This window comes from Rhamphochromis sp. 'chilingali', assembly GCF_963969265.1.
Source record: "Rhamphochromis sp. 'chilingali' genome assembly, chromosome: 21".
NCBI lineage: Eukaryota > Metazoa > Chordata > Actinopteri > Cichliformes > Cichlidae > Rhamphochromis > Rhamphochromis sp. 'chilingali'.
The window spans coordinates 16,552,548-16,579,902 of NC_137949.1; positions in this window are offsets into that span (position 1 = coordinate 16,552,548).

Below are 27,355 nucleotides of genomic sequence, written 5' to 3' on the forward strand. Positions count from 1 at the left end.
GTTTTGGCGGGAAAAAGTACACAGGCTCTCTGATTGGTGGATTCAAATTCAGCAGCTCCCAGGCTGACCTAGAAACTTACTTCTCTCTCCCTGTGCATTTTTTTGCTGATTTTTTCATTTAACAAGTATATTTGAGGGACCCTCAGCATGTTCAGCATTTTTTCAGCTGTCCATTTTGCTTTTCCAATTTTTCTGTTTAACTTATTACTATTGTGCTAAATCATACTATTTCTGCTATTTTATAAGATTTGTGCCTAATATAGTATTTCTGCTAAATTACAGTATTTCTGCTTTTTATACTATTTGTGCTAAAACATAGTATTTCTACTAAATGTAGTATTTATGCTTAATCATACTATTTCTGCTTTTTATGGGATTTGTGCCTAATATAGTATTTCTGCTTTTTATAGGATTTTTGCTCAAACATAGTATTTCTACTAAATGTAGTGTTTATGCTTAATCATCCTATTTCTGCTTTTTATAGGATTTGTGCTTAATATAGTATTTCTGCTAAATTATAGTATTTCTGCTTTTTATAGTATTTGTGCTAAAACATAGTATTTCTACTAAATGTAGTATTTATGCTTAATCATAGTATTTCTATATATTTCTGCCAGGTCCCCAGGCAGCCAATCCTCTGTGAGGACTGAGAAATTCAAATTTTCAAATCAGGGCCTGCACGGCTTCCCAGCCAATCATATATGTGTCCTGAGGCATTCAAATTTGCATATTGGGGCCTTCATGGCTTCTAAGCCAGCCAATCATATCTGAGGGCTGAGGAATTCAAATCCACAAATCAGGGCCTGCACAGCTTCCCAGCCAGCCAATCATGTATGTGGGCTCCAGGTATTCAAATTTGCATATTGGGGAATTCGTGGCTTCTAAGTCAACAAGTCATCCGTGTCATATATCTCTAAAAATTCATATTTTAATGATAAATTGTCAACACTTGAAGATTCCCCCATCTCTTCTGAACAAAACGGTGTAAGAATGACCGTTCTAGCTCCTACGGTTAGGAAATTATGGTCATTTGTTTGAGGGGAGTCGTCATTATGAGAAATAGACTGCAATGATCCTGTGCCTCTCTGTGCTGCGTGTGTAAAAAGGATGCACCTGTTTTGGAGGGAAAGAGTGCACAGGCTCTCTGATTAGTGGATTCAAATTCAGCAGCTCCCAGGCTGACCTAGAAACTCACTTCTCTCTCCCTGTGTGTGTGTGTGTGTGTGTGTGTGTGTGTGTGTGTGTGTGTGTGTGTGTGTGTGTGTGACAGAGAGAGAGAGAGAGAGAGAGAGAGAGAGAGAAAGGCTTTTAATGGGATGATCTCATTCTAAGATTCAAATTCAATATATTTAGACTGGTTGACTGAATTGGATCTTGTGTGTGTGTCTCTCTGTGCATGTGTGTTTTCTTATGTGTACATATTTGTGATTGTGTGGCTGTTATAGATTTTTTTTCAGATTTTTGTCATTTAACAAGTATATTTGAGGGACCCTCAGCATGTTCAGCATTTTTTCAGCTGTCCATTTTGCTTTTCCAATTTTTCTGTTTAACTTATTACTATTGTGCTAAATCATACTATTTCTGCTTTTTATAAGATTTGTGCTTAATATAGTATTTCTGCTAAATGTAGTATTTATGCTTAATCATATTATTTCTGCTTTTCATAGGATTTGTGCCTAATATAGTATTTCTGCTTTTTATAGGATTTGTGCTTAATATAGTATTTCTGCTAAATTATAGTATTTCTGCTTTTTATAGTATTTGTGCTAAAACATAGTATTTCTACTAAATGTAGTATTTATGCTTAATCATAGTATTTCTATATATTTCTGCCAGGTCCCCAGGCAGCCAATCCTCTGTGAGGACTGAGAAATTCAAATTTTCAAATCAGGGCCTGCACGGCTTCCCAGCCAATCATATATGTGTCCTGAGGCATTCAAATTTGCATATTGGGGCCTTCATGGCTTCTAAGCCAGCCAATCATATCTGAGGGCTGAGGAATTCAAATCCACAAATCAGGGCCTGCACAGCTTCCCAGCCAGCCAATCATATATGTGGTCTCAGGCATTCATATTTGCATATTGGGGAATTCGTGGCTTCTAAGTCAACAAGTCATCCATGTCATATATCTCTAAAAATTCACATTTTAATGATAAATTGTTAACACTGGAAGATTCCCCCATCTCTTCTGAACAAAACAGTGTAAGAATGACCGCTCTAGCCCCTACGGTTAGGAAATTATGGTCATTTGTTTGAGGGGAGTCCTCACTATGAGAAATAGACTGCAATAATCCTGTGCCTCTCTGTGCTGCTGCGTGTGTAAAAAGATGCACCTGTTTTGGCGGGAAAACGTAAACAGCCACTCTGATTGGTGGATTTAAATTCGGCAGCTCTCTCCCTCTGTGTGTGTGTGTGTGTGTGTGTGTGTGTGTGTGTGTGTGTGTGTGTGTGTGTGTGTGTGTGTTTAGTGGGAGAGAGAGGACCCTGCCCTTATTTGGCAGCATGTCATTGTAGGATTTAAATTGAATATAGTTAGACTGGTTGACTGGATTAGAGCCTGTGTTTGTGTGTCCCTCTGTGCATTTGTGTTTCAATATGCCTCCATATTTGTAATTTTGTAAGTTATTACTATTCTGCTAAATCATAGTATTTCTGGTACTTTTCGGTACTTGTGCTAAATACAGTATTTCTGCTAAATCATACTATTTCTGCTTTTCATAAGATTTGTGCCTAATATAGTATTTCTGCTAAATTATAGTATTTATTATTTTTATAGGATTTGTGCCAAACATAGTATTTCTGCTAAATTATAGTATTTCTGCTTTTTATACTATTTGTGCCTAATATAGTATTTCTGCTTTTTATAGGATTTGTACCTAATATAGTATTTCTGCTTTTTATAGGATTTGTGCTTAATATAGTATTTCTGCTAAATTATAGTATTTCTGCTTTTTATAGTATTTGTGCTAAAACATAGTATTTCTACTAAATGTAGTATTTATGCTTAATCATAGTATTTCTATATATTTCTGCCAGGTCCCCAGGCAGCCAATCCTCTGTGAGGACTGAGAAATTCAAATTTTCAAATCAGGGCCTGCACGGCTTCCCAGCCAATCATATATGTGTCCTGAGGCATTCAAATTTGCATATTGGGGCCTTCATGGCTTCTAAGCCAGCCAATCATATCTGAGGGCTGAGGAATTCAAATCCACAAATCAGGGCCTGCACAGCTTCCCAGCCAGCCAATCATGTATGTGGGCTCCAGGTATTCAAATTTGCATATTGGGGAATTCGTGGCTTCTAAGTCAACAAGTCATCCGTGTCATATATCTCTAAAAATTCATATTTTAATGATAAATTGTCAACACTTGAAGATTCCCCCATCTCTTCTGAACAAAACGGTGTAAGAATGACCGTTCTAGCTCCTACGGTTAGGAAATTATGGTCATTTGTTTGAGGGGAGTCGTCATTATGAGAAATAGACTGCAATGATCCTGTGCCTCTCTGTGCTGCGTGTGTAAAAAGGATGCACCTGTTTTGGAGGGAAAGAGTGCACAGGCTCTCTGATTAGTGGATTCAAATTCAGCAGCTCCCAGGCTGACCTAGAAACTCACTTCTCTCTCCCTGTGTGTGTGTGTGTGTGTGTGTGTGTGTGTGTGTGACAGAGAGAGAGAGAGAGAGAGAAAGCCTTTTAATGGGATGATCTCATTGTAAGATTCAAATTCAATATATTTAGACTGTTTGACTGAATTGGATCTTGTGTGTGTGTCTCTCTGTGCATGTGTGTTTCCTCATGTGTGCATATTTGTAATTGTGTGGCTGTCATAAATATTTTTGCAGATTTTTGTCATTTAACTAGTATATTTGAGGGAACCTCAGCATGTTCAGCATTTTTTCAGCTGTCCATTTTGCTTTTCCAATTTTTCTGTTTAACTTATTACTATTGTGCTAAATCATACTATTTCTGCTATTTTATAAGATTTGTGCTTAATATACTATTTCTGCTAAATGTAGTATTTATGCTTAATCATACTATTTCTGCTTTTCATAGGATTTGTGCTTAATATAGTATTTCTGCTAAATGTAGTATTTCTGATTAATTATAGTTTTTCTACTAAATCATAGTACAGTATTTCTGCTTTTTATGGGATTTGTGCTTAATATAGTATTTCTGCCAAATGATAGTATTTCTGTCAAATTATAGTATTTGTGCTAAAACATAGTATTAATTTAAAATTACAATATTCATAGTTCATCACAGTGTCTCTGGTAAATCACAGTATTTCTGCTATGTTGTACTATTTTTCTAAATCATAGTGTTTCTGTAATGTTTAAGTATTTTTGGCTAAATATATTCTTTCTGTTATCTTATACTATTTCTCCTAAGTTCTTGTATTTTTGAGAAGTTATCATGTTTCTGGTAAGTTACAATATTTCTGCAAAGTTCTGCTATGCTATTGTATTTCTGCCAAGTATTATGTTTCCTCTAAGATATTGCAGTTCTGCTAAGTTATTCCATTTTAGCAAAGTTCTTTTGCTTCTGCAAAGTTTTTACAATTTCTGCAACTTTTCAGCTTTTTCAGCTACTTTTTGCATGCAGCTTCAGCTTTAAGCATCCACACTGCATTTTCGCAGGAAATGCAAATTTTTCTAGTTCTAGTTGCTTCCGTACACTTTTCGCCGTAGAACTACTTCCACAATTTTCAGCCGATTTTCACCGTTCAAATTTTAAACTATTCAGCTATTTTTGCTCTTTCCGGCTATATCTTTTGGTATTTTTAACTATTATACTTTTTAAAATATTCCACTTTTTTCCTTTAATTTGTCCCATTGAAATTAATGGGAAACTTCAGCAATTCTGCTAAATTTTGCTTGTTTTTGAAACTTAACTACTTCCTCAAATTTTCACCTAGAACAACCATTCAAACGTTAAAATGTTCACAAATTATTGGGCTATTCATGTATGTTTCAGCTTTTTCAAATATTTTCCCGTTTTACTTTATGCCTCTTAAAGTTTTGAGTTGCAAAATTGTGATTTTTCACAAAATACATGCGTTGTTATGGTTGCTATGCTCTTGGCTTCCAGTGTGACACTGAAGCTTTTGCAGCCTTCTCTTCATGTCCGAACAACTGTTTGCTACTTGCTCAATTTTCACTCAACTTCCACAAATTATACATCAAAACGTAGGTATTTTTGCTGGCTTTCAGAAAATGTCACCATCATTGTTGTGGGATTTATAGAATTTTGGCAAATCTCCTCAGACCAACACAAGGTCTCAAAACTCTGCATAGAAAGTCAATGGAGAGCTTGTTCAAAATCATCGCTGGATTTCTGTAATGAGAGGCATATTCGAATCGTCATATCTCCTTAACGAAGCGACTTTAAGACATGAGGCTTGTCCCGGTATATCTTCAGACACTCCTGACGCTCACAATTCAAGAATTTCTTTCTCACCTATTACCGTTCTGAAATGAGTTGGACTTGTTTGAGGGTAGGAAATTCGTCCTTCGCTCAGATTTCTTCAGATTTCAAACTGTGGAAATGAACCACTTTTTTCTCTCGTCATAACTTTTTGTTGGATTTCCACAGAGACCTGAAAATTTCCATGATTGTTCACCAAAGCCTGCTGTCTCTTACGGTGAAAGAATGATATCGATACTCCAAATAGATTTCGAGTTAGAAAGCGTTGTTTGAGGGCAAGTCAAGGCAGTTTTTGCTTCGCTCTACTCAGTTATGGTGCATTACAAGTCAAATATCTTTAATAATTCACATTTTAATGATAAATTGTTAACACTGGAAGATTCCCCCATCTCTTCTGAACAAAACGGTGTAAGAATGACGGCTCTAGCCCCTACGGTTGGGAAATTATGGTCATTTGTTTGAGGGGAGTCATCACTATGAGAAATAGGCTGCAATAATCCTGTGCCTCTCTGTGCTGCGTGTGTAAAAAGGATGCACCTGTTTTGGCGGGAAAACGTAAACAGCCACTCTGATTGGTGGATTTAAATTCGGCAGCTCTCTCCCTCTGTGTGTGTGTGTGTGTGTGTGTGTGTGTTTAGTGGGAGAGAGAGGACCCTGCCCTTATTTGGCAGCATGTCATTGTAGGATTTAAATTGAATATAGTTAGACTGGTTGACTGGATTAGAGCCTGTGTTTGTGTGTCCCTCTGTGCATTTGTGTTTCAATATGCCTCCATATTTGTAATTTTGTAAGTTATTACTATTCTGCTAAATCATAGTATTTCTGGTACTTTTCGGTACTTGTGCTAAATACAGTATTTCTGCTAAATCATACTATTTCTGCTTTTCATAAGATTTGTGCCTAATATAGTATTTCTGCTAAATTATAATATTTATTCTTTTTATAGGATTTGTGCCTAACATAGTATTTCTGCTAAATTATAGTATTTCTGCTTTTTATAGGATTTGTACCTAATATAGTATTTCTGCTTTTTATAGGATTTGTGCTTAATATAGTATTTCTGCTAAATTATAATATTTCTGCTTTTTATACTATTTGTGCCTAATATAGTATTTCTGCTTTTTATAGGATTTGTGCCTAATATAGTATTTCTGCTTTTTATAGGATTTGTACCTAATATAGTATTTCTGCTTTTTATAGGATTTGTGCTTAATAATATAGTATTTCTGCTAAATTATAGTATTTCTGCTTTTTATAGTATTTGTGCTAAAACATAGTATTTCTACTAAATGTAGTATTTATGCTTAATCATACTATTTCTATATATTTCTGCCAGGTCCCCAGGCAGCCAATCCTCTGTGAGGACTGAGAAATTCAAATTTTCAAATCAGGGCCTGCACGGCTTCCCAGCCAATCATATATGTGTCCTGAGGCATTCAAATTTGCATATTGGGGCCTTCATGGCTTCTAAGCCAGCAAATCATATCAGGGCTGAGGAATTCAAATCCACAAATCAGGGCCTGCACGGCTTCCCAGCCAGCCAATCATATATGTGGCCTCAGCCATTCAAATTTGCATATTGGGGAATTCGTGGCTTCTAAGTCAATAAGTCATCCATGTCATATATCTCTAAAAATTCATATTTTAATGATAAATTGTTAACACTGGAAGATTCCCCCATCTCTTCTGAACAAAACGGTGTAAGAATGACCGCTCTAGCCCCTACGGTTTGGAAATTATGGTCATTTGTTTGAGGGGAGTCCTCACTATGAGAAATAGGCTGCAATAATCCTGTGCCTCTCTCTGCTGCGTGTGTAAAAAGATGCACCTGTTTTGGCGGGAAAAAGTACACAGGCTCTCTGATTGGTGGATTCAAATTCAGCAGCTCCCAGGCTGACCTAGAAACTTAGTCCTCTCTCCCTGTGTGTGTGTGTGTGTGTGTGTGTGTGTGTGTGTGTGTGTGTGTGTTTAGTGGGAGAGAGAGAACCCTACCCATATTTGGCAGCATGTCATTGTAGGATTTAAATTGAACATAGTTAGACTGGTTGACTGGATTAGAGCCTGTGTTTGTGTGTCCCTCTGTGCATTTGTGTTTCAATAAGTTATTACTATTCTGCTAAATCATAGTATTTCTGGTACTTTTCTGTACTTGTGCTAAATACAGTATTTCTGCTAAATCATACTATTTCTGCTTTTCATAGGATTTATGCCTAATATAGTATTTCTGCTAAATTATAGTATTTCTGCTTTTTATACTATTTGTTCTAAATTATAGTATTTCTGCTTTTTATAGGATTTGTGCTTAATATAGTATTTCTGCTAAATTATAGTTTTTCTTCTTTTTATAGTATTTGTGCTAAAACATAGTATTTCTACTAAATGTAGTATTTATGCTTAATAATAGTATTTCTATATATTTCTGCCAGGTCCCCAGGCAGCCAATCCTCTGCGAGGACTGAGACATTCAAATTTTCAAATCAGGGCCTGCACAGTTTCCCAGCCAATCAAATAAGTGTCCTGAGGCATTCAAATTTGCATATTGGGGCCTTCGTGGCTTCTAAGCCAGCCAATCATATCTGAGGGCTGAGGAATTCAAATCCACAAATCAGGGCCTGCACGGCTTCCCAGCCAGCCAATCACATATGTGGTCTCAGGCATTCAAATTTGCATATTGGGGAATTCGTGGCTTCTAAGTCAACAAGTCATCCATGTCATATATCTCTAAAAATTCATATTTTAATATTAAATTGTCAACACTTGAAGATTCCCCCATCTCTTCTGAACAAAACGGTGTAAGAATGACCGTTCTAGCCCCTACGGTTAGGAAATTACGGTCATTTGTTTGAGGGGAGTCGTCACTATGAGAAATAGACTGCAAAAATCCTGTGTCTCTCTCTGTGCTGCGTGTGTAAAAAGATGCACCTGTTTTGGTGGGGAAAAGTGCACAGCCTCTCTGATTGGTGGATTCAAATTCAGCAGCTCCCAGGCTGACCTAGAAACTTACTTCTCTCTCCCTGTGTGTGTGTGTGTGTGTGTGTGTGTGTGACAGAGAGCGAGAGAGAGAGAGAAAGGCTTTTAATGGGATGATCTCATTCTAAGATTTAAATTCAATATATTTAGACTGGTTGACTGAATTGGATCTTGTGTGTGTGTCTCTCTGTGCATGTGTGTTTCCTCATGTGTACATATTTGTGATTGTGTGGCTGTAATAAATTTTTTTGCAGATTTTTGTCATTTAACAAGTATATTTGAGGGACCCTCAGCATGTTCAGCATTTTTTCAGCTGTCCATTTTGCTTTTCCAATTTTTCTGTTTAACTTATTACTATTGTGCTAAATCATACTATTTCTGCTATTTTATAAGATTTGTGCTTAATATACTATTTCTGCTTTTAATAGGATTTGTGCTTAATCATACTATTTCTATATATTTCTGCCAGGCAGCCAATCCTCTGTGAGGACTCAGACTCATATCACATATCAGGGCCTGCAGGGCTTCCCAGCCAGCCAATCATGTCTGAGGTCTTCCGTTTCCTCTCTCGTCATATCTCAGCGACGGATGTACATAGAGCAATGAAAATCGCAGTCAAAGTACACCAAAGTCCGCTGATTCACCCAGTACAAGGATTATGCTTCTAGTCCACCTAGTGTTTGAGTTACACAACGTTTTGTAACTCCAAAAAACGGCGTTTTTCGCCTCTCACCGCGATCTAATTCTGACTGCTCATCACCCTGTTTTTCCAAACGGCTGCTCTCTTTCCCAGTGGCGCAGTTGGTAATGACACGGGTCTGCAAACCAAAGGTCGCCGGTTCGATTCCACCTTGGTCAACATTTTTTTCCCTACAAATTAATACACTGTCACAGACCAGTAATTCATATTCATCATTTATTACAATTCTGCAAACTTTTATGATTTTACCAGCTTTTCTAATATGGACCTCACATTCTTGTTAACACTCCATGGCACAAATACTCTTCCCTTTAGGCTCTGTGTATGTGTGTGTGTGTATCAATATTTCTCCCATTTTAAAGTATTACTCCTCCATAATTGTATTTCTGTTAAATCAAAGTACTTTTACTACATCTCAGTACTTCTGCTCAATCATAGTATTTCTGCTAAATGATAGTATTTCTGCTACTTTTTGGTACTTGTGCTAAATACAGTATTTCTGCTAAATCATACTATTTCTACTATATTATATTTTTCTTTCTAAATATAGCATTTCTGCTATATAATTGTATTTCTGCTATGTTATAATATTTGTGCTAAACCAGAGTATTTGTGCTGAAACATAGTATTTCTGCCAAATGATAGTATTTCTATCAAATTATAGTATTTGTGCTAAAACATAGTATTAATTTAAAATTACAATATTCATAGTTCATCACAGTGTCTCTGGTAAATCACAATATTTCTGCTCTGTTGTACTATTTTTCTAAATCATAGTGTTTCTGTAATGTTTAAGTATTTTTGGCTAAATATATTCTTTCTGTTATCTTATACTATTTCTCCTAAATTCTTGTATTTTTGAGAAGTTATCATGTTTCTGGTAAGTTACAATATTTCTGCTAAATTCTGCTATGCTATTGTATTTCTGCCAAGTATTATGTTTCCTCTAAGATATTGCAGTTCTGCTAAGTTATTCCATTTTAGCAAACTTCTTTTGCTTCTGCAAAGTTTTTACAATTTCTGCAACTTTTCAGCTTTTTCAGCTAGTTTTTGCATACAGCTTCAGCTTTAAGCATCCACACTGCATTTTCGCAGGAAATGCAAATTTTTCTAGTTCTTTATTATTCCGGGTGTTTCCGTACACTTTTCGCCGTGGATCTACTTCCACAATTTTTGTGCTATTTTCACCGTTCAAACTCTAAACTGTTCTGCTCTTTCTGCTAATGCCGGCTATGACTTTTGGTGTTTATTACTATTATACTTTTTAAAATATTACACTTTTTTCCTTTAATTTGTCCCATTGAAATGAATGGGAAACTTCCACAATTCTGCTAAAACTTTCTTGTCTTTGAAACTTAACTACTGCCTCATACTTTCACCTAGAAACTCCATTCAAACTTTAAAATGTTCTCAAATGATTTGGCTATTCCTGTATGATTCAACTTTTTCAGATCTTCTACCATTTTAATCTTATCCCTCTTTGAGTTTTCAGTTGCAAAATTGTGATTTTTCAGAAAATACATGCGTTGCTATGGTTGCTATGCAATTAACTCAGAGGGGACAGTGAAACTGTTTGAATTTTCTCTTCATGTCCAAACAACTTCTTGCTACTTGCTCAATTTCCACTCAAGCCCCACAAATTATACATCAAAACGTAGGTATTTTTGCTGGCTTTCAGAAAATATCCCTATCATTGTTGTGGGACTCATAGATATTTTGCAAATCTCCTCAGAGTAACACAAAGTCAGAAAACTCTCCATATAAACTCAATGGAGAGTTTGTTCAAAATCACCGCTGGATTTCTGTAATGAGAGGCATTTTCAAATTGTCATATCTCCTTAACGAAGCAAAGTTAAGACATGAGGCTTGTCCCCGTATATGTTCAGACACTCCTGACGCTCACAATTCAAGAATTTCTTTCTCACCTATTACCGTTCTGAAATGAGTTGGACTTGTTTGAGGGTAGGAAATTTGTCCCTCGCTCAGATTTCATCAGATTTCAATTTCTGGAAATGAGGCCACTTTTTTTCTCTCGTCATATCTTTTTGATGGATTTCCACAGAGCCCTGAAAATTTCCATGACTGTTCACCAAAGCCTGCTGTTTCTTACGGTGAAAGAATGATTTTGATGCTCCATATAGATTTAGAGTTACCAAAGGTTGTTTGAGCACAAGTCAAGGCAGTTTTTGCTTCACCTCTACTCAGTTACAGTGTATTACAAGTCATATATCTTTAATAATTTATGTTTTATCTCTGAATTATGAAGACCTGAAGATTCCCCCATCTCTTCTGAATAAAACGATGCCTGAATGACCGTTCTAGCCTCTACGGTTAGGAAATTATGGCCATTTGTTCGAGTGGAATCCTGAATGTCAGAAATACACTGAAGAAAACTCACACCTCTCTCTGTGTCTGTGTGTGTAAGGGCTGACTACAGCAGGTGCAGCTAATTTAACTGACCTACATATACCAAGCCCAGACTCTCCACAGCTCCTGTTCCCTTTACTGTCTGTGTATGTGTGTCTGTGTATCAGTATTTCTCCTATGTTTAAGTATTACTCCTCAATCATAGTATTTCTGCTAAAACAAAGTACTTCTGCTACATCTTAGTACTTCTGCTAAATCATAGTATTTTTGCTAAATCATAGTATTTTTGCAAAATCATGGTATTTGTGCAAAATCATGGTTTTGAGGCCAAATCATAATATTTCTGTTATTTTATAATATATGTGCTGAATATATTATATGTGCCAAATCATAGTATTTATCCCAAATTATAGTATTTATGCCAAATTACAGTATTTCTGCTAAAAAGCAGAAATAGTCCTTTTTAGCAGGAATTTCTGCCAAAAGATAGTATTTATGTTAAAACATAGTATTTCTGCAAAATCAGAGTATTCCTGCAAAATCATAGTATTTGTACTGAAACATAGTACTTCTGCCCAATCATAGTATTTGTACTGAATGATAGTACTTGTGCCAAATCATAGTATTTGTTCCAAAGCATTGTATTTGTATGGAGTCATAGTATTTCTTCTAAATCATAGTATTTCAATCAAATCTCAGTAGTTGTTGTTAAAACGAAGTATTATTGCCAAATCATAGTATTTGAACCCAATCATAGTATTTCTGCTAAATCATAGCATTTGTGCCAAATCATGGTATTTGTGCAAAAACATAGTATGTCTGAAAAACCATAGTATTACTACTAAGGCATAGTACTTGTGCCAAATCATAGTATTTGTTGCACATCATAGTATTGGAACCAAAACATAGTATTTGTCCCAAAGCATCGTATTTGTATGGAGTAATAGTATTTCTTCTAAATCATAGTATTACAATCAAATCTCAGTAGTTGTGTTAAAATGCAGTATTATTGCCAAATCATAGTATTTGTACCCAATCATAGTATTTTTGCCATGTCATCGTATTTGTGCCGAATCATGGTATTTTTGCCAAATCGTGGTATTTGTGCCCAATTAATAATTCTGTTATGTTATAGTATTACTACTAAGTCATAGTATTTCTGCGTTGTTATAGTATTTGTGCTAAAACGTAGTATCTCTGCCAAGTCATAGAATTAATGCAATTTCATAGTTTTTTTAGGAAATCTGTTATGTTATAGTATTACTACTAAGTCATAGTATTTCTGCCAAAACATAGTATTTGTGCCAAAGCATCGTATTTGTATGGAGTCATAGTATTTCAATCAAATCTTAGTAGTTGTTGTTAAAACGCAGTATTATTGCCAAATCATAGTATTTGTACCCATTCATAGTATTTCTGCTAAATCATAACATTTGTTCCAAATCATGGTATTTGTGCAAAAACATAGTATGTCTGCAAAACCATAGTATATCTCTTATGTTATAGTATTACTACTAAGGCATAGTATTTCTGCCAAATCATAGTATTTGTACTGAATCATAGTACTTGTGCCAACTCATAGTATTTGTTGCACATCATAGTATTGGAACCAAAACATAGTATTTGTCTCAAAGCATCGTATTTGTATGGAGTAATAGTATTTCTTCTAAATCATAGTATTTCAATCAAATCTCAGTAGTTGTGTTAAAATGCAGTATTATTGCCAAATCATAGTATTTGTACCCAATCATAGTATTTTTGCCAAATCGTGGTATTTGTGCCCAATTAATAATTCTGTTATGTTATAGTATTACTACTAAGTCGTAGAATATCTGTTATGTTATAGTGTATCTGCGAAATATAGTATGTGTGCCAAATCATAGTATTTATACCAAATCACAGTATCTGTGCTAAAACATAGTATTTCTGCCATATTGTGGTATTTGTGGGAGAACATTGAACTGTTATGTTATAGTATTTCTGCGTTGTTATAGTATTTGTGCTAAAACGTAGTATCTCTGCCAAGTCATAGAATTACTGCAATTTCATAGTTTTTTTTAGGAAATCTGTTATGTTATAGTATTACTACTAAGTCATAGTATTTCTGCCAAATCATAGTATTTGTGCCAAATTACAGTATTTCTGCTAAAACGCAGAAATACTACCTTTTAGCAGGAATTTCTACCAAAAGATAGTACTTCTGCTAATTCAGAGTATTTCTGCCAAATCATAGTACTCCTTCAAAATCATAGTATTTGAGCAAAATCATAGTATATGTGCAAAATCACAGTATATCTGTTATTTTATAGTATTACTACTAAGGCATAGTATTGCTGCCAAATCATAGTATTTGTGCCAAATCATAGTATTTGTTGCACATCATAGTATTGGAACCAAAACATAGTATTTGTCCCAAAGCATCGTATTTGTATGGAGTAATAGTATTTCTTCTAAATCATAGTATTTCAATCAAATCTCAGTAGTTGTGTTAAAATGCAGTATTATTGCCAAATCATAGTATTTGTACCCAATCATAGTATTTTTGCCATGTCATCGTATTTGTGCCGAATCATGGTATTTTTGCCAAATCGTGGTATTTGTGCCCAATTAATAATTCTGTTATGTTATAGTATTACTACTAAGTCGTAGAATATCTGTTATGTTATTGTGTATCTGCGGAATATAGTATGTGTGCCAAATCATAGTATTTATACCAAATCACAGTATCTGTGCTAAAACATAGTATTTCTGCCAAGTCATAGAATTACTGCAATTTCATAGTTTTTTTTAGGAAATCTGTTATGTTATAGTATTACTACTCAGTCATAGTATTTCTGCCAAATCATAGTATTTGTGTGAATTTGTATACTGTATTATCACTGTATTATGTAGTGGCTAAGTAGGGGCTGTTTACTAAGTGCATCAGTGTAAATAGGTCATCTCTTGTGTTGGAGTGCCCTCTTGTGGCGCCTTTTGGGTAGCGCCTTAGTAAACGGGAACCCTGTAAAAAGTGGCATCAGACTGATTTGTAGTGGAGGAATTTGTTGCCAGTGTTCTTAATCATAGAAACCACACCATATCACCTCTCCACATCCTCCTACTGTATGCCATACCTCCCTGTACCATCCATCTGACTGCAATAAACTCCACCTGTGGTAATCTAATCCCTGGATGTCAGCCTCTCCTTCTGACCGAGGATAGTTATAGTATTTGAGCCAAATCATAGTATTTGTGCTAAAACATAGTATTTCTTCCAAATCATAGTATTTGTGCCAAAGTATAGTATTTCTTCCAAATCATAGTATAAATGCACAATAAAGGTTCTTGAGCCACATCAGTGTTTGTGCCAAATCTTAGTATTTCTTCTAAATCCTAGTAATTCTGCTCAATGATAGAATTTCTGCTATGCTGTAGTACTTTTTTCCTAGATTGTAGTACTTCTGCTAAGTCAAAGTATTTCATGTAAATCATAGTATTTCTACCAAGTCCCAGTGTTTCTGCTAAATCATAAATAAGGTTTTAGTACAAATTGTATGATTTGGCAGAACTTTCTGTGTTCCAGCACAAATGCTATGATTTGGCAGGAAAAAAATATTATTTAGTATAAATACTAAGTTTTAGCAGAAATACTATGTTTAAACTTTAAAAAATTCTGCTATTTCTGATGATGTGTGTTATGACTTTTGACCATTGAAATGAATGGAACACATTATCAATGTGGTCACTGATTTTGCATGATGGGCTGAGCTGTGTTTTAGCTCAGTGAGATAAGCATCCGTTCTCAGACTGGGAGGCCTGGGTTCAAATCCAGCTTATGGCAACATTTCTTTCACTTAACAGTTAAACTATTTTTTAACTCTTTTCAACACAAATTTCATCTTTTTCACCCCTTTTCAGCAAAATTTTCAGTTTTTTTAACCCCTTTTCAGCACAAATCCAAACCTTTTCAGCTCTTTTTCAGCAAAAACCTCTTTTCAGCAGAATTCTGCTCATTCACCTCTTTTCAGCAGAAATTCTGCTGATTGAACTCTTTTCAGCAGAATTTTCACCTCTTTTTTTTACCCAAATTCTGCTTATTCACCTCTTCTGATAAATTTTCAGCCTTTCCACCTCTTATCAGCACAATTCTCAGCAGCTTCTGCTCATTTCAGCACAATTGTCAATCTCTCCACCTCTTCTTTGTGAGAAAGTGTTTGGCTCAGTGAGCTAAATAGCTGCCCTTTGACCAGGAGGTCCAGGTTCAAATCCTGCTCAGGGCAGCTTTTTTTTTTTTTTTTTTTTCAACTTTTTCAGCTTTTTTCAGCAGACATCTGCAGCGTTAAGGCATCCACACTGCATTTTCGCAGGAAATGCACATTTTTTCTAGTTTTAATAGCAGTTTGGTAGCATGGCTCCTCCAAAGGGGAAAGGGTCATAAATGTGTTGAGAAATGTGAGAGAGCCATTATCTACCCGGACCACGTCATGTCCACACTGAAACAATTAACCAGAAAGCCAATTTAACTGAGCACAAATCTCTCTGTGAAAGGTTTGTGTTTTACTGCTAAAGGTGAAATGCGGACATCGTGGCACCTTGCTTCTTTTATCTCTTTTTTGTGGACAACTTTGTCAGGATTGTGAACAAGTGTGCGCATTTTTATTTATCTTCAAGAACTAGCTGCTGCCCTGCCTCCTGCCCTTCAGAACTGCTTTGAAAGACCTCAAGCATAAAAAGATACTGTCCACCAGACAAACATCAAACAGATGACTGAGGAATGTGGCTTACATGCATACAGTGTGCAAAGGTTGTTATGTAGGAAGAGTAGAGAGAATGAAACTGGATGAGAGATAGGGATGGGTATCGAAAACCGGTTCTTGTTGAGAACCGGTTCCCACTGTTTCAATTCCTTGGCATTGTTTGCCATTGTTGGCCATTTTTGCAAACGATTCCCTTATCGATTCCAGTCGCCCTGAATGATGTCACCACGTTGCGGAGCATCATTTACCTGGCAGGAAACATGGCGGCTCAAATCCTCAAAAGTTTGGTTATACTTTACGAGAACGGATGACAACAGGGCAACTTGCAATACTTGCAAAGTAGATATTTCATTTAAGGGAGGAAACACTACGAATATGCAAAAGCATTTGCTCACAAAACACGCGGTGACCTTAAATGAATATCATGTTTGTAATTCTGCTCCGGACTCGTGAATCTCAACCCAGCAGCAGCGGTAACGTTTGCACATCCTCTCCCATTAATGCGGCAGGTAAATAATCAACTAACAGTGCATATTATGTTAGCGTGATCTGCCTTATTACAAAACCTGCCATTACTATGCACTGCATTTAGGTGACCATGATGAGACAGACAGAGTCTGGCTGGCTCAGATGCTGGCAGTTGTCGCTGCAGTCTACCGGTAGCGTCTCCTTTCAGGCCAGGATAGACGAATGTCACCGAGCAGTGACTAAGTTTGTGGTCAAAGGCTTGAACCCATTTGCCACAGCAGATGCCCCCGATTTTCGGTAAGTGAATGTGTTTAATTGTAGGCAGGGACATTACTGGATATTCTTGTGTAATTGCTACAAAATAATTTATGTTAAACTTTGTTATTGCTACAGAAGAATATTTATTTTATTATTTTACATTTACAATTTCTTTTCCTGGGGACCCTGTGACACCCCATGGAAGAGCCATAGGCTGTGGATCTCTTAAGATCTCACTGCTGGGTTTGTAAGGCCATGTTAGTCCTAAATTTCTATCTTGTTCAAAGAGAAGATATAAAACAAAGTTCTAAGCTAATCGACCTTAGTGTTCTCCTTTTTTAAAAAGAATCGATAAAGAATCGAATCGTTAAACAGAATCGGAAATGGAATCGGGATCGTGAAAATCTTATCAATACCCATCCCTAATGATAGATCACGTGTGCTGTGTCACTAACAAGTTCAAACTTTATTACTAAGAGCATTTGCTCCTATTAGCTGCAACAAAAAGAACACCCAAAGATCAGAGTTAATTACTCTGAATGTATTATTTAAACAAGCCTCAATTATGATTGTAATCATTTTGGCTTTCACAGCAAAACTTTTTTTTTCTAATCACACTTGTATGATAATTGGATAACATGAAGCAAATTTCTTTCTGTGTAAATAATGGGAAAAGTGCGAGTTAGCTGCACATTACCTTTTCATTAAGTGTGCAGATCCTGCACAATCACAGGGGAGTTTACGGTTCACCAGATGGACTGATTGCATAATGCTGCTTTTTTTCTTCATTTTATAACTATTACAATACAGTAATTATGTCAGTCAGTCCTGGAATCAATTTCTTACAGGCTTTGAGGTCTGTATCCTGTCAAACCATTGCCTATACAAATGAATGAATGAAGGAATGAGCTGAATTAATGAGGAGTTGAATATGATGATTAAACAGCTGAGTCTTATAATGACTAGAACATAGAGAATAAGCAATCAATAACAAGGCAACAAGGCCACTGTGTGGTCCTCACACACACACACACACACACACACACACACACACACACACACACACACACACACACACACAGTTTGCTTTGTTCTTATTCACAGGTTTTGGTTCTATCTGCAGAAAAAGTATGTACACTGTATAATATCAGAGGAATGTTTGAATAAACCAGATTCAGAAATGATCTTTTAAATGTCAGCGCTGGGTAAATTCTTTCAGATTTTAATACGCTAATTGTTTTAAAAACCTACCATTTAAAAAAATATTTTGCTGGTTTGTTGTGTGCAGAAAGTCACAGTGTACCATGTTTTTACTGATCATCAATATTCAAAATGATATATTTTATACATTCTATTGAAAATTCTACAGGAAATGGCAAGAAACACTGTTACTTCCCAAAACATACCACAGGTAGTGTTTGTGCATTGGGCTGATAATTTCTTACAAGTATACAGTATTTTCTCTACTCCATTACTAAGTATGTATAAATGGACTATCAAATTGCAATATGAGGCTAAAACTGGACTCTTTTCAGTGAATTGAGTTATTGCACAGTGGGAATTCATGGAGCTGGACATAGAGCTGTTGCACACAACTATTATTAAGAAATTCAATCCTGAAGTATTTTTAGATTCCTGCCCTGGAAGTTCTGTCCTGACAACTTTTATTATTACCACATCTGCACTGGATGCTCAATCAAGCGTGTGTGTTGAAGCAGCGACCATTCAACTTCAGTTACTTTTTGGAAAAAAAAAAACAGAGTGACAAGGAACTAAATCCAAAGAGTACTGGTAATGTTGATATGGCAAAATATAAAAAAGAAAAATAAATTTTAATTTAGAAAGTCAATTTATCACTTAAGCTCATGTGTCCTCTATGTACCAATTTAAAGTCAGCAGTGAAAACAAAGATATACACATGTAAGTGGTCAAAATCTTGTGATTTATAAATATTGGCTAATTTAATTTTAAAAAAATTTTCACTTGTGTGGGCTGATGTTAACTTTAACAAAATGGCATAGGTAGAGTGATGCCAATGAGTAATAAGGATGTATCTACATTTCTACATCAAAATGTTTGGAATAAACCCTGAAAAAAAAATGAAATGCAGAAAGTAGTGAGAGTCAAACCTTCTGATTCTTCTCCCTTCACATTCCTGCTAGTTTCACCAAAATGTGTGATGCTTTTCCCTCCTGTGTTAAAAGAAATGCTATTATTGATATATTTGTAGTCTGACTGTTACATTACCGAACTGAATGAATCTTATGTCTCCATGATCTGTGACCGACTCTGACACAGCTTGAATACCATTTGGTCAAACAATCTGTGACCCCCTCCCCCAAATCCTTCTTTGACAAGTTCAGCTTTGACATGATGTTTTTGCTGTGCTCAATGCTGCAAGACTGAGTACTGACTTTGAGCTCCCATTTGCTTCTGTTACATTGCATTTAGATGGTTTTTTTTATTCAAAATTAGCCTGGGTATTAGCCTAATATTGTCTAGACTGTATCACTGTCACCAGTGAAGTGATTTAAAATTGCTACCTGTTGACCAAAAAGACATCTATGTAAAATGTTGTCCAAAAGAAAGATATAGAGCTACACTGGCACACTTTAGGCACTTTCCCCCACTGAGCTTTATATTTGTTTTGTATAGCACCTTGCACAGGTTTTCATATGACAAATACCATCTCTACAGTGAGGAACAGTGGTGGTCGCAAACACCATGCTGTGGGTGTGTTTCTCAGTGGCAGGACACTCAGTGCAGTTCAAGCTGAGTGAAGGATGAAAGAAGCCAAATGCAAAGTGTGACAGGCTTGAAGGTGGAGTTGACACAAATTTAGGTTTATACATTCATGCAGAGTCAAAGAAAAAGTCAAAATTTCTGCATTTATTGTTCAAAGGAAACATACACAGGAAGGTGAAAGACACCAAATGAAATGCATGAGGCTGACTCAGAGGACGCTGGCTAATTGAGAACAACTTAAAAAAATGCTGAGGAAAAATAACATAAAGAAAAGATGAAAGAGAAACAGGACTTACAAAATAAAACAGGAAATGCTTCTTCCTAATCACTGGACTGTCATTTCTTTCATTGAATACAGAGATACGAACGAAGAGCTATTCCAGAGTGCAGAGACCTGAGCCTGGATGCTAGTCCAACGCTAAGGCAACAAACACTTAAGTGGCCTCATGCTAAGACTCTGTCCTTGAGTGACCCAGCCAAAGCTTTGACTTAAACCCTAAATGTGGAGTGACCTGAAGATTGTAGTTCATGAATACTTCCCATCTACTGTGGATGTATGTCAAGCTGTGGCTTCACGGGACTTCCCAAGCAGGGATAAACTGCCTAAGACGTGTTCAGAGGAAAAAAACAACAACAAAGCTGGTCTCTTTAAATGCACCCAACAGCACTTCTAACAAGTATTCAATTAAGTCTAAATACCTTTACCTTTGGTAAAGTAAAATAACAAAAACAAAGAAACAAAACAAAAACAAAAATAGCACTGAGCAGGATTTTTTTTTTTTTTTTTGGAGTCTGTGTCCTGCACAGGAGAGTTATTTCAAAAGCTTTATTTTACATTCTTTACTTGCTTCACTTACAGTTCATTTTTGCTTATTGGTTAGGTTTTTAAAAAAAAGCAATTCTAAGATGGAGTGCAGAGGTACACAGGCGTGTAGGGAGGACAAGTCAAGGTGTGGCTTGATAGTTCTTGACAACTATGTTAATACTGCTATATACAACTACATAAACCGTATGAAATGATACAGATTTTTTATAGTATCAGTCCTTTATAGTCTTTCTAACCCTGTAAAAATACTAAGAAATCCTAAGAAATTGAAAGGAAAACCCAATTCTTTCATACAATCTCCAGATGACAGAAATTATAATTAGTATGATATATCAAAGGTTCTGACTGACCTTACTAGGGGAAAGACTAAGACCAAGTACCTACCATGTGAAGAAAAAAGCCAAACAAAAACAGTAGATTGTGTCTTAAAATCACATCATTTATTGGGCAAGATGTTAACTAATGCTACCAGTTTCTAAGTGAGATGATGCATTTTCTTGAAACATAGCCTTCATCAAACATTGCTGATGTGAATATGAACAGACAGAAAGTGTCTGACAAGGTGACAGCAAGGAATGGTAGTCAAGGAATGAAAAACATTGAAGGTGTCATGTTAGGACAAAATGAGGACTTGTGTTGCTTCTGTGTGTCAGTGAAGTTTCCATTTTATTAGTTATTTTTATGATACATTTTGAGAGTTTTAGACTTGTACATTAAGTATCTATATCATAACTAAATCTTTAACAAATATTAATTTATTGTACACTTTTTGTATGCACAAGACAAAGTACAAGATTACTACACAAACAACAAAAAAATAATTCCACATGTTATTATTTTTGTAAGATGATGGTTGAAATGACCAACTGTCAGTTCCTGGAGAAATCCTTTGTGATGAAATTGTATCCACTCACAGGTAGGGATGGGTACCGGTATCCGGTGCCATGATGACACTGGTTCTGACATAAACGGTAGTAACCAGACCGAAAAGCAGCGCACATTTCGGTCTGGTTAATTTCGGTGCTTTTTTTTTTTTTCCTGAGATGTCATACACTTTGGATTCCAGCCAATCATTTAACTTTGCAAGCGTAGTAGGCGGGCCCAGGTACGTAGGTTCTTTTAGAGCAGAGCTACAGATTAAAAACGCCCAAGGCGAAGCGGTCAAAAGTCTGGCTGTACTTCACAGCAAAAGATGCAAACTCAGCAGCCTGCAACAAGTGCTTTAAGATGATACTGTGCAAAGGAGGTAACACTTCGAATCTGATGAAACACCTGGCGACACTTTTTTTAAAAGCCGAGAAATGCACCGTATTTGATAGCTTGCTGCAAGACCTCACACCGAGTGCAGGTGTGGTGCCTGTTATCAGACCCGGAGTTTGCAACATCCCCCAAAAACCCGAAGAGGAGAGTCCTGGCCCCTAGCCCTGCCAGTGTAGCAGAAATGATGACGTATGATGATGATGGCAGCAGCAGCAGCCGTTCTTCTCTGGGTGAGTTGCTTAATGTTGTTCGTGTGTAATTTACGTTAAGTAGGCTAACCACGTTATTACATTAATGCATGTAAGGTGAACTAGCAAACACCCTTGTAGTTACATGCGGCTGTCTTCTTGTTTGATGGCAGATACTACCTTCACCCTGGCTGTTGTGATATTTTGATACCATGGTAGCATTTACAGGATATTGTTTTATAGTGATATTATACAGGAAAACTGTTACTCAATAAGGCCCATTTACTAGTTGTTTTTCTCTTTCTCTGTGACCCAAGAATTAATGTGTAAGAATCACAGGATGGTACCTCAAGGTCGAAAATACCACAGAGACGAGACCACTTCCTTACTCCCATCCTCCCTTCCTTATCTTTTAGAAAAGAGCTTGTTAAAGGCCAGGTGGTTTGTTTCAGAATTCACTAATGAAAGAACTCTGTATTCTATGTCTAGGAGTGTATTTTGCTGGAATGATCATAAATTGTAGCTGAACTGATAAACTACACAAAGGATACTTCTTTGCTCAGAAGGCAGGAAGACGTTTCCTTATTTGGTCTGTACCGGTTTGAACTGAGAACCTGCTGACACACGAACCTTTTTTTTCCTCTATATAAACTGTTGTATACTGAATAAACCTTTGAGTTGATTTTGGAAGAGCAACCTGAAGCAGTTTCTGTGTCATTTTGTTCTCCCAAGCTACTCCCGGCGCTGTAACTAACCTGCTGAACGGCATACCTGAGCTTACTTTGAATAATTAATTTTATACAGAACTCTGCTTATCGGTGCTCACGCCTTGGAGGAAACCCGATCCATGGAGAAACCCGGGACGGAGATTTCTTTCAATTTGGTGTCAGAAGTGGGATCCGCTGACGAAGGTAAATACACGTCTTTAATATTTATATGGGACTGTATTATACCTCTCTCAGTGATTGATCTATAATGAAACGGGATATGCTGACGAAGTTTCACTTAGTGATCCAGAGAGATACACTGACGACTTCCTTAGTCCCCGAATAAAGTAAATTAAAAGCAGAAAGACACAGGAGATTGCCTGTTGTATTGCGAGAAGTTGCTCGTTAAGTGAGAAATTGCTCACCCAAACAAAAATTGCTAGCTAGCGATAAGATTTAAAGTAACCTCAGCTGTGCCGCAGCAAAATACTAACATAAATCCTTCAAGCATGTAAACCCCTCTGGAAATCACTGAACATGGGTCAGAATAATTCAAAGACCACAGACAGGTCCGATAAAAAATCGAAATTACCTGTAAAACCAAAAAATAATAAAATAAAATATAAAATCACAAATAACGGCTCAGTACAACTCCCACTTCCGGTGACGTGTAACCTACGTCCGCGAATCGGTGAAGACTTCCATGATTACGTATCCAGAACATGCGGAAGTACTTACGTGACTGACTTTGTTTACAACTTAAGAACTGTAAGTTCAATGCATTCTAATTTATTTCCGGAACCCTATCCCGAACGATTATCGCCAGAAAACAGGTCAGTAAAACTGAAGGCTAGTGCAGATCTTTTCCCTACTACCACAAAAGCTAAAAGTGTTAAGATGATGTTGAATTTTGATGTTGAAGGCTCAGAGGAAAGTGAGAAACTAATGTATGCAGGATCATCCGCTCCAGCACAGCCAGGAAGTTTCAGAGGACGGAAAGATAAGAGTAGAGATATGTGTTTTTGCTGTGGGAAGATAGGACATTGGTCTAGGGAGTGTCGATTTGCAGCTTCCAACAGGGCACACGCGCCTCGACCACAGAACGCAGTACAAGTTCCTGCCACTAGGCCAGTTGCCAGTTACCTCTTCCAGTCAAGGTAACTGGCAACCACAAGAAGCACGCAATAAGGGCTCCACATCTAGGCAGCCTTACAACCCGAATTTTAACCCACAAGGTAGACAAGCTAGAGGTGCAAATTTAGCTCAGTTTTCCAGCAGCCGCAGACACCCAGAGCAAAAATGAATTTGTGTATTTCATTTAACACAAAGGATGAAATGTTTGCTGACACTGATAACAGCTTATGTTTTTTCTTTGCTATGCACCGACATTATGGAGAAGGAACAGCCTCTGTGTCAGCTGGACGCCTCAGCAGAGAATGAACTCAACATCCTTTTTCTGGTACTCTATGTCACACACTGTGCCAAAAAAAAAAAAACCGTGTACAGACGCCACTACCAGGTAATCCCATGACTGGGAGCCACACTTTTGTCTCTCTCACACTGTTCAACAACATGATAACTGCTCACACCAGAGATTTATTGACTGCACACCTTATCACGCACAGCTGAAAAACAACAAGCCAGTATATGTCAAGCAATGTCCCATTTCTGCCGAAAAAGCCTCAGCCCTAGATGTCATCATAGGAGATTTATTGACTACAGGAGTAATAAAGCCCACAGTATCTCCATATAACACTCCTGTCAATCCTGTGCCAAAGCCTAACAAACCTGGCGTATGGCGTTTCATACAAGACTTAAGGCAAATTAATGCAGTCATTATGCCTCTGCCACCTCTCAGACGTTCCCAGCATATTGACATCTATTCCATCCACAGCTATATATTTTACCGTGGTGGACCTGTGTTCCGCCTTTTTCTCAGTACCTGTGCATGAAGACACACAGCCGTTATTTGCATTCACACATAGAAATAAGCAGTACACTTGGACTCGTTTGCCCCAAGGCATGATAGACAGCCCTGCGGCTTTCTCAATGGTGGTCCGTGCTACCCTGGACAGCTTCACTCCTCCGGAGGGCTGTACTGGATGACCTCCTCCTCTGTGCTCCGAGTGAGGAACTATGTCAAACTGCTACACACATGCTTCTCCAGCACCTCCAACAGACTGGCCACAAAGCATCAGCAAAGAAAATGCAGTACTGTCAGACTTCTGTTCAATATTTGGGATTCACACTGTCTCACGGACAACGTTCCATGACTACAGACAGGGTCAAAGCTGTGACCTCTGTCCCTCAGCCCACTACACAGAAGGAAATGTTGTCCTTCTTAGGCATGGTGAACTATTGCAGACAGTGGATACCAGACTGTTCTTTTCATGACCACATTCTGCATGACTGTTGTAAAAAAGACAAGCCTCCTCGAATACTGTGGTCCACAGAAATGACTGCCTCTTTCAATGCATTAAAGGGAGCGCTGACCTCCGCCCCTTGTTTGGGTCTGCCTGACTACCACTTACCATTCCATCTGTACGTCACAGAGAACGGCACAACCTGCACAGGTGTACTGGCCCAAGAGCATGGCAGTGGCTACCGTCCAGTAGCCTTCTACTCAAAGGTGTTGCCAGCAGTAGTTCAGGGAATGCCGGCCTGCCTAAGGGCAGTAGCAGCTTGCTCTATCATGATAAGGGACTGCGAGAAGCTCACACTCTCACATGACACTATTCTACACACCAATCACCAGGTCACGACCATTCTAGCAAACATAACTACACAACATATGACTGCACAACGTCGCTCAGGTTATGAAGCTACACTGACCTCCACAGCAAACCTCACCATAAAAGCGAGCAGCACACCCAATTCGCCAGCACATTTATTGATCCATATGCTGTGTTCTTCTGACCGACAGGATGGCTCAGACAGGCTTGACGATCATGACTGCATGACACGTATACAGGAATCCACAGCACCAAGTCCAGATTTAGAGCAAACACCTACCCCAGACTCAGCCACGGTTTATGTGGACGGGTCCTGTTCAAGGCCGAATGACAACTCATTTCTTTGTGGCTATTCAGTGGTAACATTGCCTGACATCATACTAGAGGCTCACTCATTACCATTTCACTCAGCACAAAAAGCAGAGCTAATGGCTTTAATACGCGCCTGTGAGCTCCATGTGGATAGGCGTGTGACAATTTACACAGACAGCCGCTATGCGTTTGGCGTCGTACATGACTTTGGCACATTGTGGAGACAAAGAGGATTTAGATCTACTGATGGAAAACCGATTGCTAATTCTGATCTTGTGCAAAGACTTTTGCAGGCTATACAGCTACCATCGGCCGTTGCAGTTGTAAAAACGAAAGGACACAGTACAGCTGACACAGACGAAGCAACAGGTAATGCCTTAGCAGACGTGACAGCCAAGGCTGCAGCTGCATCACAGCTCCCACCTCCACAGGAAGTATTATCTGTGCCCCTACAGCTGCCACTTGTTACACTCCCAGACTATTTAGACACAAATGTTGATTTAAAATTCATACAAGAGCAAGCCTCTGCATGTGATTACACCTATTGGGAGAATAATGACTGTACCTTAGATGACAGAGATGGCCTATATAAAAATCTTAAGGGTTTGATTGCCCTCCCATCTTCCCTACTGCCAGTCCTTGTCCGACATTTTCACGGTATGAGTCATGTCGGACAAAGAGGGGTAATAATGGCAATAAAATCAAAATCAAGATTTGTAATTGAGAAAACATCACATGCAGTAAAAAGCATATTAGCAACCTGTCTAACATGTGCACGGACTAATGTAGGGAGACCAAAAGCGAAACATCAGCATTTACCACAACCAGAGTTTCCATTTCATACATTATGACTCCATCTGCAGTAACCAAATTATCTCCATTTGAAATAAGACTATTTCCAACACCATGGTCAGCTTCCAGAGGGGCACCGCTAGTAGAAGGTGATATATATTGCATTGTCCGACTATGTTCACAATCTGGTAGAAACACTGAATAATAACTATCAGAAAGTTTGTCTCTCTCAGCCTTTCCCCTCCACAGTTCCACCAGTGGAGACAAGGAGATGCGGTGTTGGTGAAGTCGCTAAAACCAAGGACACTCAGGGAGGCCGCGCGTTTTCCAGCCCCCAGACTGTACTGGCAGTGACGAAGAACCAGCATCCTCACAGACGGACAACCTCAGTGGATTCATGCCAGCAGGGTTAAGACCAGCCCAACCAGACCATCTCAGGCGTCGGATCAAGCAGACGACGTCTCCGGCGAGCCAACGCCCGGAACCAAAACAAATAAACACACAACGGGTAGATGACATCTCCGGCGAGCCAGCGCCCGGATCCAATACACCTACACACACGCAATCACTGATTAACACACAACGCCTGAAAGAGCCAAGACTCAGAGAGCTCTTTGATGCTTCACCTGAACAACAACAAGGTACTCAAACATCCAGCAGGAACAGAAAGCCGAGAGTACCACAGGATGTCTAATCTGATAAAGCTAGACTCATTCCATCCTGATAATGGAGAAAATGAAATGCCCATTGTCATCATACGACGCTTATTCTATGTCTCTCGAACCTGGGACCAGGCCAGAAGACGACTGAAGAACTGTTTTTCTTATATATTTAGGTTATTTATCATATCTATCGCATTAACTTTAGGATTT